Below are 13,540 nucleotides of genomic sequence, written 5' to 3' on the forward strand. Positions count from 1 at the left end.
ATTAACATCCTACAAGACATCAACTGTTATTCTTTTTCTTCGCGTTCTGCAAGATAAATTAATGTTTGTATTACACAAAAATATTTTTTAAGAATTTTATATTTTTAAATTATTTAATAAATTATGCTGTTACAATGAAATAGTATCATTGTAACAAATCTTCTATGTATGGTGTAAGAGAATAACTGTGTTTCGCAAATGACTGTGCGTGATCAATTCGATATGCAATCCTGTCATTAATTGACAGGTTTACAGAAGTTCCAAGAAAGCCGACCAGTATGAACTCTCCAAAACAGAGGTCTAACACATTTTTAGGTACTAGGTCTAACAAAGTAATACAGTCGGGTTACTACAAAGAACAAGGTACTTTTCTAAACGAACATCTTGACCTTTCGTAATTACACCAAACGTGTTATTTTTCTTGTAATATCAATTATTTGTAACAATCTAATTTCTTATTTTACCTAGAAAATTTTGTTTTGTTGATTTAAGTATTTGTATTTTTTTCTAAAATACTAATGTCAATTATGTTGCTTACCAGAACGTTGTCGCAAAATGTATAACACGGTCTAATTTTAACTAGCACACAGTAAATTATTATAAACTTATTATACCTCATCTCATTTTGATAAGATTTATATGTTATCATGTCACATGTTAAAATTTCATGTACTTGAAATTGTTAATCAATATATTTTTCTATTATTTTCTTATTACCACCGTAGCAACTCATGACAGTAATGTAAATATTTTTGTTAATTTCCACCCAATTCCATGGAGTGAGGTGAACCATCATCGAACTTAATATGATTAGAGAGAAACGAAGCTTTATACAAAATTTTAGTTCTGTTAGTGGGTTCGTTTTTTTAGATATCGTGTTGCTGACAGTTAATGTTATTGAACGTTGACATTGGTGGACAGTGTAAGATTCTGTTGACAGTTGACTGACATACGTAGAAAAATATTTTCAGTCCCTCGAATAATAGGCTTCACTAACGCTCAAACTACAAAATATTTACGTGTAAATCTCTTTATAAGATATTCTTTAAACAAATTAAATACATGCCTGTGAATGTCTTATTTTCCTTTAAATTTTGTTGTGATTACCATTCTATCTCTCACTTCACCCCCCACACGACAACTATCTTATTTTAGAAGGTACACGAAGGTTTGGTATCTCATCTGGAAGCCACACACAATGATTATCTATCTCACCCATAACCCACAAAGGACAAATATTCTTTTTTTAATACGCTGTGAAACTAAGCATTATCAAAATTTGAATCTAATCGGGTGAAAGGTGGGAATGCTGAGTGCGAATATTGAAAGCAATTAAATAAGATTCTACAGGCTATTAATAACACATATTTAACACTTCAAAGCTTTAGATTTGCTAGCATATATGGAAATACCTTATTCCTTTATTGGTAATATTCTTATACGGAAATAAATCCTATCTGCAGATGTATATGAAATTTTCTTCTAGAAAAGACATAAACAGTCAAGGACAGATTTGTAATGTATTCTGACAGGAAGACTTTAAGACTTTAATAGTTTGGTTGTTAAATGTAGATTTTCAGAAATAACGACAGTCATTAGTTTCATATAAATATTATACGCATCTGTCATATCCATTATCATTAAACATGACGAATTTATAGACTAGTAAATAGGTACTTTAGTAATTTTAAATAAGTACACATTAGCTGTGAAACTATAAAGTAAAATACTGCTGGAGAAAGTAAATACGTTTTATTGTAATAACAGGCCTTAATTTTCAAATGAAATTAACAATAAATGAAAAATAGAATAATTCGCCAGATGTAAAATAACAATAACTAGTAAATAACGCTGTCACCATGATATTATTTAAATTTAAAACATGTAGCGTGAGATATTTCTTTGTAAGGCAGTTAAGGTGAAGAGGAAAGGAAGAAAATGAGATCACTAATTCCTTACGCTTGACAGAGGGAGCGGAAGTCTTTCTGAAATATTTAAATCTGTTACTGTAAAACTGCTTTATATTTATTTAAAGAGTTTTAACACAGTAAGGCATTATTTATGTTTTTACTATATTTAAATATATAAAAATCGTAATATCTTGACATGATTTTAAATGTATTCTAGTGAAAGGATGATAAACCACATTAACTTTTGTGCGTTTTCCGTCTCTTAAACAACAGCAAATAATTGTGTACAAAAATAATTAGTTTTGTTTATAAAGAATATCAACGTTTTGAATATTAAAATTCTATTGAGTTTATTGTTATTTTTAGGAAAATAAATCAATGTCGGATACATAAAGAGATGTTTTGTTAGGTTAAAAAAAACAAGCCTTTTTTCTTATTGGCTTAGGGTTATAGATGTATATCGCTAGAGGGCTGAAAAGTTTCAATTTTGCGTGTTGACCACTTATTATCTCGACAACGAACTAACCATTAGCTATATAATTTTGAATGAGTTAAGTGGAAGTGCATGTCACTAAATGATATTTGGCTGAGCGTTAGCGAACATCAAACCTTCTTACATTGACCTCTTATAGGTATAGGTAATTATGATAGAACTATAAAATAGAAGAATAAATATTTGTAAATAATATTTAGTAATATAATATGATATTTTAACAAGAGGCTTATAAAAAAATTTAGCCTAATGAAAAAAGGTAGAAGCCTTTAATCATGCATCCAACCTCTGCGAAGCACATTACGCAAGACGAGGTGTGTCGTCTACATTGTTTAAAGTTCCGATAAATAAATGTTTACCAAAAATAAAAATTTTACACTAATTAACCAGTACTTTATTTAGTTTTAATATGACGTGTACTAAACGCACTCACACCCACAATACTCGTATAGTAACTGTTATTAGTATTAAATGTTATAGTACCGATACACTTAATCTAAAAGCTGTATCACTCGTCTTTATCAACAATTAATGTTAATCAACTTTTTAGGTATTTTAATACTTGGTTCTCTTATTACATGTATAATGAAAGTGAATGGTATTTTATTCTGATCATGAAGTTTCATTTTCAATTTACTTATGTACGATGTATAATAAGTTATCAATAGAAACAAATCACGTTCTCTGTAACTTTATTAGATACAAACCAAGTAACAGTGCTGTTGGTAGACAGTTAATCTACAAATTACTCCCACTCCAACTATCAGCTGAAATCACTATTCCGATGGCGTTTACATGACATCTGACATTGTTAGCGTGTGTGGAGCTGCCATGGATGTGACAACTGTCTCTCCGATCCGTGACAACTGTACGTGCATGTGTACGTGTACGTGGTGTTACACAAATGCAAGTTGACACGTAGGTCTCTGCTAGAGTCACATTGAATAATGCAACGTAATCCTTCTAGTATAGTGATTATATTATCGATTGATATGACTAAATAAAAGCTGTTTTTGTAAAATGAAAAAATTTCAAGGATTTTACCCAATATAGCGCTAAACCAAAATTAAGAATTAAGACAAAAACTTTTTACTTCAATAGGTTCTATTAAGTTAATAATAAAACAGCAATTTTGTAATTAAAAGTAAAATTTAAGCTTAATATAGTGTTATGTACTACAGCTTAAGTTTTTAGTATTGTCTTTATGAAATTTTGATTGGAATATACTTTAATGAATGATTTCGCTGAAAAACACAGAAATGGTGTTTGTGTTACAATGTGTAAATTGCATTACACTTCATCATACTTACATATATATATATTATATCATTAAATCATACATTTATATATATATAATTTTATTTTTATTGAAAAAAACCATATATATATATATATATATATATATGGTTTTTTTTCAATAAAAATAAAATTCACCGGCAAGTGAGAAATCCGGGATCGACTCCCGGTGGAGCAAGTACTTTTTGTGATTCAAAGTATATTGAAATTAAATAAGGCCACTTATTACAATTTAATATATATATATATATATATGAATATATATGTGTATATATATATGTGTATGTATATAATCTAATTATAAATATGTCGTTAAAACAAATATTCTCCAAACAAAATAATTAATTTGATGTTTTAAATAAATATATATATTTATTATTCATTGGTTAAATAAATTTTTACCAAAAAAAACATGTTTTTACGTTAACTTACCAGTAATATTTATATGATTAATATTTACCAGTTATATATATATATATGAATATATATATATGTGTATATATATATATATATATACATGTATGTATATAATCTAATTATAAATAAGTCGTTAAACAAATATTCTCCAAATAAAATAATTAATTGATGTTTTAAATATATATATATTATTATTCATTGTATTACGTCACATTATTAATACTTTAATTCCTTACATACTCGGTAATAAAATTAAACTTTTATATTTCAAACCTTAAAGATTTTAGTCCTGTTGTTTATTATAAAGTACTGTTCAAATATTATTAACGTATATATACCAGTGTATCTAAATAAAATCTCATTTCAGTTTATCTATAATTGCTTACGGAGCTTTTAGGGATGTATTAGTGATTTCTATATTTTTCACCGTTGAATTTATTAGAGCAAAACTTAGAGTGTTTCTTAAAGGACAAATACTACTGTTATGGAGATATATGAAGCCCAGAGACAAGAGTGAAAGTGACTGGGAGGAGAGAAATGACATGTGGGAGAATATTGTATACTCCCTGAGGACATCTAAGTGAAACATTCTTTCCCGCGAACAGGACTTTGTGGTATCAATAACTTTGGGACCGTTCCCTCAGAGCAAGAAACACAGAAAATCTCTTATAAGAAACCATTTGTCTATTTATTCATTTAAAGCAAATGCAATCTGTTTGTTGTGATTTCAGGCTTCCCCCAGACTTCTTTACCATTTTACAATGTACTACATATTTTTCTGGCTTACGTGTTCTTTATATACAAAGTGTTTCTGACCACCTTTTTTACAAAGCGATACAATAACTTGTAACACTGATAAATCCAATATGGTAACGTCGAAAAAAATTGTTTATGTAACCTTTATAATACAGAGTGTGCCCGAAATATAGTTCCAATCTTTAAGAGACTGGAAAATCGCCAATTTTAGCCTGGCACTTTTGACTAGTCACAAGGGGATATGAGATGTGAAAAAGGTTTGCAACATCTCATATTCGCTCCTTGCCCTGAAAGGGTTAAAAAGTTTGCACTTTAATTACGAACATAATTTGACTCTTTTTTACTTAAAAGAGTTTATCTGATATAGTCTAAAACCAAAGTACAAATATGATTTGTCATATTTTAAAAATAACTGGCCTTTAAGATTATTTGTAATTTAACATTGGAATTTTAGATTTTCCTAAATGTAACAGCATACACATATTTTGTTTGGTGACGTACGTTTGAAAAATCTTATTGCTCTTAATTATATTATATTATAAGTACTTAATAACAATTTGAAGGGACTTTAAATTTGAAATGAGCATGTGAAGCCGCTAGTAACAGTTATTTTGTTTCATATAAATTCTAATCTTTATTTTGAACACATTTATATTTAGTTATGACAAATATAAGTTGAAAACTTCCTGTTAATCTATTGTAATTATGATTAACAAAAGTTTTATCACTTTCCGCTTATAAAAATATATTTCTGTAAGGAAACCACAACTTATTGTTTACTTTAGTAAATAAATGAATATTCGAAGTGATTCTTTATTGAAGATTCTCACTAATTATCAACGTGAGAAAACTTTGCCGGATAATCAGAAAGCCAAATTAATATTCAGCTTGGGTCGGACCAAGTTGTGGAAAGTTATCCAATACAACTTGCCCGTAGTGTGGGAGAGGTGTGGACTATTTGGGGTTTGCTTTTACGAACAGCATTTAATGTATGTAATAGGTTTTTAATCCCGAGTCTTATTTTATTAATTTAATTAGAGTATTCTACAAGATTATTAAGATAATTTTAATTCCTAATCTGACCTGTTGCCTAACATTTACGATTTGTATTTCACAATATATCTTTATATATCACAATTAAAAATATAATAACGCATCATTTTACTGGTATGAGACCTGTAAAGCTAATGTTTTTGAAAAGATAAAAAAATACATTTCTGTTTTAATACGTTATCAATTATTTTCCCTAACTTCTGTTGTAAAGTAGAAAAGACAATGTTGAGCAATAATCTTCGCGGATTTCAGTTGGTAATGTAATCTTCACAACAATCTTACGGTAAGTGTTGAATTACTCCTGTTCATAAAATTATGCCAATAAATGTTTTAGAGCCTTAAGCTATAATCCGTCTATATAGCAGCCTATAAAAAAACTAACAGTGTTTATTTATTACCCCATCCTTGTAAAAAAAATATATATATTATTATAAATCATGGTGAATAGGTTACGATGTATGCCATACAATATATAATGTAAATATAACTCACAAATATGGTTTTGCAATAGGACAACAAATATATCATAGTTTTTCTTTATATATACTTAAAAAAAATATTTACACTGTATGAAATGATATGCCATGCTTTATTGTAAATTATTCGTTTATTATACAGTGTCTCCCGAAGAGGTTTAAACTTTAGATTCTATATTACTTGCCAATTTATGCACAGAAAATTTTGAAACTCTACACACAATTCAATAAATAAGTTAAAAAAATTTCATTTTACAAAACAAAAATAGTGTTTTTTACTGTTTTTCATGTCTAGTTTTTCTTTAATGCCACCATTTTGTTCCAACAATTACTAGAGAGTTGATATTTACACAACATATTTTTAAAACTTATTTATTGAATTGAGTAGAGTTTGAAAATGTTCGCTGCATATATGGGCAAGTATTTTAAAGGTCAAAGGTTTAAATATCTTCTGGGACACCCGGTATATTGTAATTAAATCGAATGTTAAGATATACATACTTATATTATAATATAGGTAATCATCACCCTACTATCATAGAGTTTGTTTTCATTTAAAAGTATGTGCTTAAACGTTTATTGTTAGAGTTAGAATAATCTAAAAATATGTTTCCAAGCAGATGTTACATTTTGCCCAAGAAAACACTATGAATTAAATAAACTACTACATTTTATGTTTCAATTTCAAACTGTTCCATGTTATTTAAGGTTTACCTTTTTATATATGTAGAAATAACGGTAAGTCAAAATATTATTAGTAATATTATATATCAGGAAAGTAAAATATATTCATTTTATAATACGCATTGAAGTTTAAAAGTTAGATTAGATACTTTATATATATATATATATATATATATATATATATATATATATATATGGTATTGTGAGCGTAATTTAAGATTGAAACCTCTAACTAATTCCAGAATATCTAAATTTGCACCGAAGGTTATTTTTGACTAAAAATATTAGGTCAATTATATTTTTATGAAAATTGTAATCAGAATGTTTCAAAAAGGAACATAAAGGTTCAGGAAGGGTTAGCGCTAATAGCCGCACAACCTTTTATAATGAAGGGTCCGATGTAATAACTTGCAGGAAGTCTATAATCTGTTACAAAGTTTAACTTTACCCGTCACTAACAGTTAAAGAGTGTTTCTATTGAAACTGTTTTAAACATTCAGATAGCCATCTCAAAATAGGGACTTACATAATTTAAATTTAACACCTGTGAATTGATATAGTTTCAAACAATATGCATTATATAAGATTTTTCTAACTATAAATATTTTAACAATATATGAATATTTTGTATATATAGCGATATCCTATCTTAATAATTTCCCAGATAAGTTTTACTCAGCATTGACATATTAATAAAATTGTTGAAAGAGTTACAACTTAAAAATATTAGTTATAAAAAATAGCAATAGCAATAATAATAAAAATTAGACAATAGACCATAGAAATTTATTTACACATGACACAATGACTAATATATCGGAAAATTTGAAGCCAATTGCAATTAGATCTTACTTATTTTGTCCTATTACGTATTAATATATATATATATATATATATATATATATATATATATGGGTTAGAAAATAATGTTACTGGTGAAGGTTATTCACAACGTTTTTATTGGATTGGTATTACCACGTAGATTGTTTGGTCCCAAGAATTAAAATAAGTAACAGTGTATAAATTTACAAAACTCTCTCTCTCTCTCTCAATCAATCAATCAATCAAATTTTGACTTCGCTATGTTTTTAGGGAAATTACTCTCATACGATCGTTGAACATAAACACTTAGATAAATTACTGTTATTATGAATTTATTAAGACATGTAATATACGTTTTAATTATAAATAAACTGCTAGTTTATCTATTTGGTCTCTGAGATATAAACTTACTTAACAAAATATGTTTAAAATATATTTCTACAAGATAAAATTTATTCATGTAAAAGGTTTAAGAACACAAATTGTATTTAAAATATTTTATGTACAGGGTAAGTGTAATAAAATTTACTTGTATTAAAACGTTTGAAATTAATTATGAGTTTGTATTCTTTATGAGTTAAATTTCTATTTTTAAAGAATTTTTAGAGCATTTCCACACAAAAAATGTTTATAAAACGGATCCATAATTTCTTTTTATGTCGCAATAAATCTACGATCTACTGGTTGCAAAAATAAGAGCAATATTCTTAAGTACTAGTGGATTTATATTTTCAGGTAGCTATAAAATTCTTCCTATTCTACCTATTCTTCGTTAAAATCCGTTTAGACGAATATCAGTGAATAAGAATGTTGCGGACAGACTTGAAACAGTATATGGATATAGTTTAATCCGACCTATGATATTAGGGTAACTGTGTAAGGCATGAGAGTGTATAGACTGAACGTTACCCCTGTTGCGTTTTGCATAATAACAACATATAGTATTGGAATCTATCTAATTTTAAATATAAATGTTGCTTATTATGTCCTAATTTACTCTCTGAAATATTATGAATGCGCAGTTGGATGTTCTCATAATTGGCTTCGTGAAATGAGGCAGAAAAATATATCGTAATTTGGATGTCATAAGGATTTATTTTTATTTATTTCCTGCAGACAACAACAAATATCTATTAGATTTTAAAGTATTTCTGAAAAACTATTAGGTACATTGTTTGTTGTCGTATATATTTCGCGACTTTCGTTTTGACTACCTAGTAATGCCTGTCTCTTAGGAATAATTTTACACCAATGAATTGTTATATTTTAATTTTGAGGAATCTATGTTTTCTACCTACATCTAAACACATAGTTCTTATTTTGAGAAATTCAAAGTATGTGTCAATATACCATACGAGGACCAGGGTATGTCAGAAGCTCAGATGTGTTCTCACCAACGCTAAGTAAGAACTCATGTGGAGACCACTTGCTCACCCTTGTGGAGTACCTCGTCATGAGCACTCAAACTTTATTCACTCCACACGTTGTGTTTGCGCAATTAGCGTTGTGTCATTAGTAGTCATAATAAACACAATTTAATTTCATCGATGAACTGGTTTATTATGATTTTATTGTAGTGGCAATTACATTATGAGTGTTATTAAACAAATTGTCATATTTACAATTTTGGTAAGACGTAACATTATATGATGATAAATGAATAGCTTAATTTAAAACCACTAGAAAGAATACGAAATTATATAATTTATAATATGAAAATACGTTAATTCAGATGCAATATTTTATTTTTTTTATAATCTATTTTTCCACCTTTTAGGGAATTGAAAACAGATTTATAACCAGTTACCTAATTGTTTTTAGAATAATTCATTTCTTATTTTTCTTTCTTCTAAGTCATCTAAAACTACTCACTTTCACAAGTTTAGATTTAACTACAATTTTTGCATTTTAAAACACCTGTTAGTAATGGGGCAGCTGATGATATCTAATCATTGTATTCTAATCATAGAAATAAATATATGCTTTGAAGAAGTCTAGAGTTAAAAGTTTTTCACATCATTGTTATCATTATTATTCATATTTTACATTTTGATTGCAAATTCTTCTAAAAATTAGGAGTTTTGAGTATAAAAAAATGTCTCATACTTTTTTCTCTGTTACAATACCATATAAACATAACTACCTCTTATACTACTTTGCAATGTAGTACTTTAATGCTTTTGCTACAAAAACTAATGAATTAGACTAAATTATTGGCCTGTCAGTGAGATATTTCGACCACCATAAAAATATTATATAACTTTGCATCCATAAAGAAAGCCTACGGTAAATTTCTCACAAGGAAAAGTTACGTTTCCCCATTAAACCAAAGTAGGGAAAAAGTAGGTTTGCACCAAACCAGTCTAGTTAGTTGGCTTTAATGTACAAGGCTATTAGTTCTATCACGTTTAAAATATGGAAGCAGAATAAGTATTAATATAAGAAGTTTTGACCTTGATATATTATTCGTAATGAATAATCGATTTAAAAACATGTGTACAGCTATATTTATACAGTAGAGAGGAAATTCTGGTGTGTAATAAGTGCTTCTTAAACTTGAATAATATCCTACAGATGTTATATTACCAACTTGAGTATGATGTTTGGAATCCTTCAGTACAAATATTTCTGAGTGCACTGACGTACTGTTGCAGCGAAGTTACGAAAGGGTTTTATAGAACAACCGTTCTTTGGTGGAATATGAGATTGTCCTTTATCAGGAGACCTTCCGAGAGGTTGATGATGGATGAATTTAATATGGATCCCCTGCCTGGGAATGGGGTGGACGAATAAGTGTGATCCAGCTGCTGTAAAATTATAATCACAGGCTGCCGAGGAACGCACCTAGCTGTATCACTAACTCAGTAGAATATATTCGCAAAGTACCTCAAATAAACGTTCCCTGCCTTATTTTGAAATATTAGTTTCCATTTTATGTTCATTAATAATAATGAATGATTTGAATGGGCAGTCTAAGCGATCATGCCATAAATCGTTGAAAAATATTTTCTGATTATTAAAATATTGTAAAATGCTATTGGGATAGAAAGCTTAATTAGGCTATAAACCATTATTTGAGGATTTTTCCAACAAAAAGTGAATATAAAAAGTCAATATGATAGGAATCGACATTTACTTATAGGCAGGGCCCAACCGAACTACAATATACTGCACTAATAACGAATTACTTTATATGACATTAATGTTTAACGATATTTATACATAAGAAAGTACTGATAGAATATGGAAGTATATAAGTGACTAATAAACAATTAATTTGGAAAATAAATACAAATTGCTTTTAAAAATATAAAGACTAAGAATAAATTATAATTGTTCGTTAAAACTAGAGCCTAAATGAATTTTTTTAAATAATGGGTTCCTTTTTAGAATGATCGATCTCTTGAATATTTTATTTTTTGAACTTGTTCCCAAAATTTATATTTTGCTTTTTATTTTTGTTAATATTAATTTAATTTTAATTTGTTATCTTGAATTTAATAATAGGAAATATTTACATAATATTTATAAAAGATTTATATAATAAGAAATATTGTTTATCTGTGATTTTCTGTTCAAGCTTTTAGATATTTATTATGAATCGAATGAAGATATATTGTGACGTAGCGGGTTATAGATTGACCTATCAATTACACAATTAAAAATCACTATCAATTTAAATTCCTTATTTTAAACAGGAGAATCCTCCGTATTAATATGTGGATAAATTAATAAAATATTGTTATAAAATATATTTCAATTCAAGAACATAAATAAGCCAAAGTAACTAGCCTGTCACAAATAAAATAATCACTACATTGTTTATTATCATACGAATCATAAAACTTTATGAAACAAAATTATAACATGAGTCTTATAAATCTAAGAATTAGGCAAAAAACTTTGTATTTATATTGTACCTTTTACTGTCTATTACAGTACATATTTCAAGTTATAGTCTGTCAAAAAAAACTTAATAATAATAATATAAATAATAATAATATTTCAATATCTCACAATAATTAAAAACACAACTTTCTTAATTAGTATACTACACCTTTACTCCAGGTCTTTACCTGATAGTGGGTTTTATAGTGGGTCACCAATCAACTACACCATTAAACACCCGTTATCAATATAGCTTCCTTATTTAAAAACAGCCCAAATATTACAATGTGGAAAAATATACATATAATATTCTTATAAAAAAAATATTTCAAATGGATAAGATACACTAGTCAAAGTACTGACCTCTGATAGCTATGAAAACAAATACATATTTTTACTATCATACGTATCATAACATCTTAGGAAAAAATATTGTTATAACATAGATCTTATAAACTCTAAGAATTAGGTAAACAATTTGAAGTCTGTAAAAACGTTTGTAATAATAATACTTCAATATCAAAATAATAATAAAAACCTAAAATCTCCTAATTACTTTACTAAACCTTTAAACAATATAAAATGTTTCCTGTGTAAAAACTCATACAGAAAAATAAACAAATTTTGTAAATTTCATTATATTCTCTTTATATTTGCACCCGTTTAATAGTAATAACCCAGAAGAACACTCTTCGTTATTTATATATTTATTTGGTTTAACAGGTTCAGGAGGGTAATTAATAAATAGCTTTGTCAGGAATGTTAATCAGCAATGAAATATGAATTAAAAATAATTTAACAAACGAGCCGAAGTGCATGGATATAAAACATTATAGGTTAATATATCCTATAGCCGCATCTACACGATAACTAACTGTACACAAACTTACTGCATATGACTATACAAGATCAATAATACTACACCATACAGTGCATTATTGTAACAGAATACAGAACTTGAGGTTCAGGCTTAATAACTTTACCTAAAATCCTTCCCGTCCACCAGAACACCGTAAAATATATCTTGTCACCTATACCAACGGCGTACAATCTTTTATCGGCTATTTTGCAACAATATCAAATGCTATATGAGTAGGAAACGCGTTCAATACTTCTGTTTGGATGACTAAATTATCATTGAAATATATCTAAAGATCAAAAATAGTAGTAGTGAACAGCATTGAAAATTATATGCACCTTTTGAGCAAAATTATCAAAAAGGAATTAATAAAGTAGCGTCACAATGGCAGAATTTTATTTAAATTATCCTTCTTAATGCACTCAAAAATAAATGTATCAAACATTAATTTATCAAAATTCCTAACCAGATTACACTTTAGTACATTACCAAATTCATATTCGGTCTTAGAGCATTCAAGGAGTAATTGTAATGTTCAAATTTATGTTATGTCATGGTTTTGTTCATCTCTCACTTTATTTATTTAGATTATACAGATTTACTTACCATCCATATGGTAAATACAATATTGTTTGTATTTAAAAAGTAATACTGATTATTCAACATTAGTAGTTGTATATATTAGTTTTTTAAATAATGTAATCCTATTATAACAAATAGGATGCTTGTAAAAACCAAACAAATTTATTTAGTATATCACTGTGAACTCAAGTTCATATAAATTAACATTAATACAATAAAAGCTTAATGTACATGAGACAGCCAAATTTAATAAAAGAGACAGCAACAAGACAACTTAAATATCAGAGAAGCAGGGAGAGCTTCG

The sequence above is a fragment of the Homalodisca vitripennis genome, unplaced genomic scaffold (assembly GCF_021130785.1).
Source record: "Homalodisca vitripennis isolate AUS2020 unplaced genomic scaffold, UT_GWSS_2.1 ScUCBcl_428;HRSCAF=2396, whole genome shotgun sequence".
NCBI classification, from domain to species: Eukaryota; Metazoa; Arthropoda; class Insecta; order Hemiptera; family Cicadellidae; genus Homalodisca; species Homalodisca vitripennis.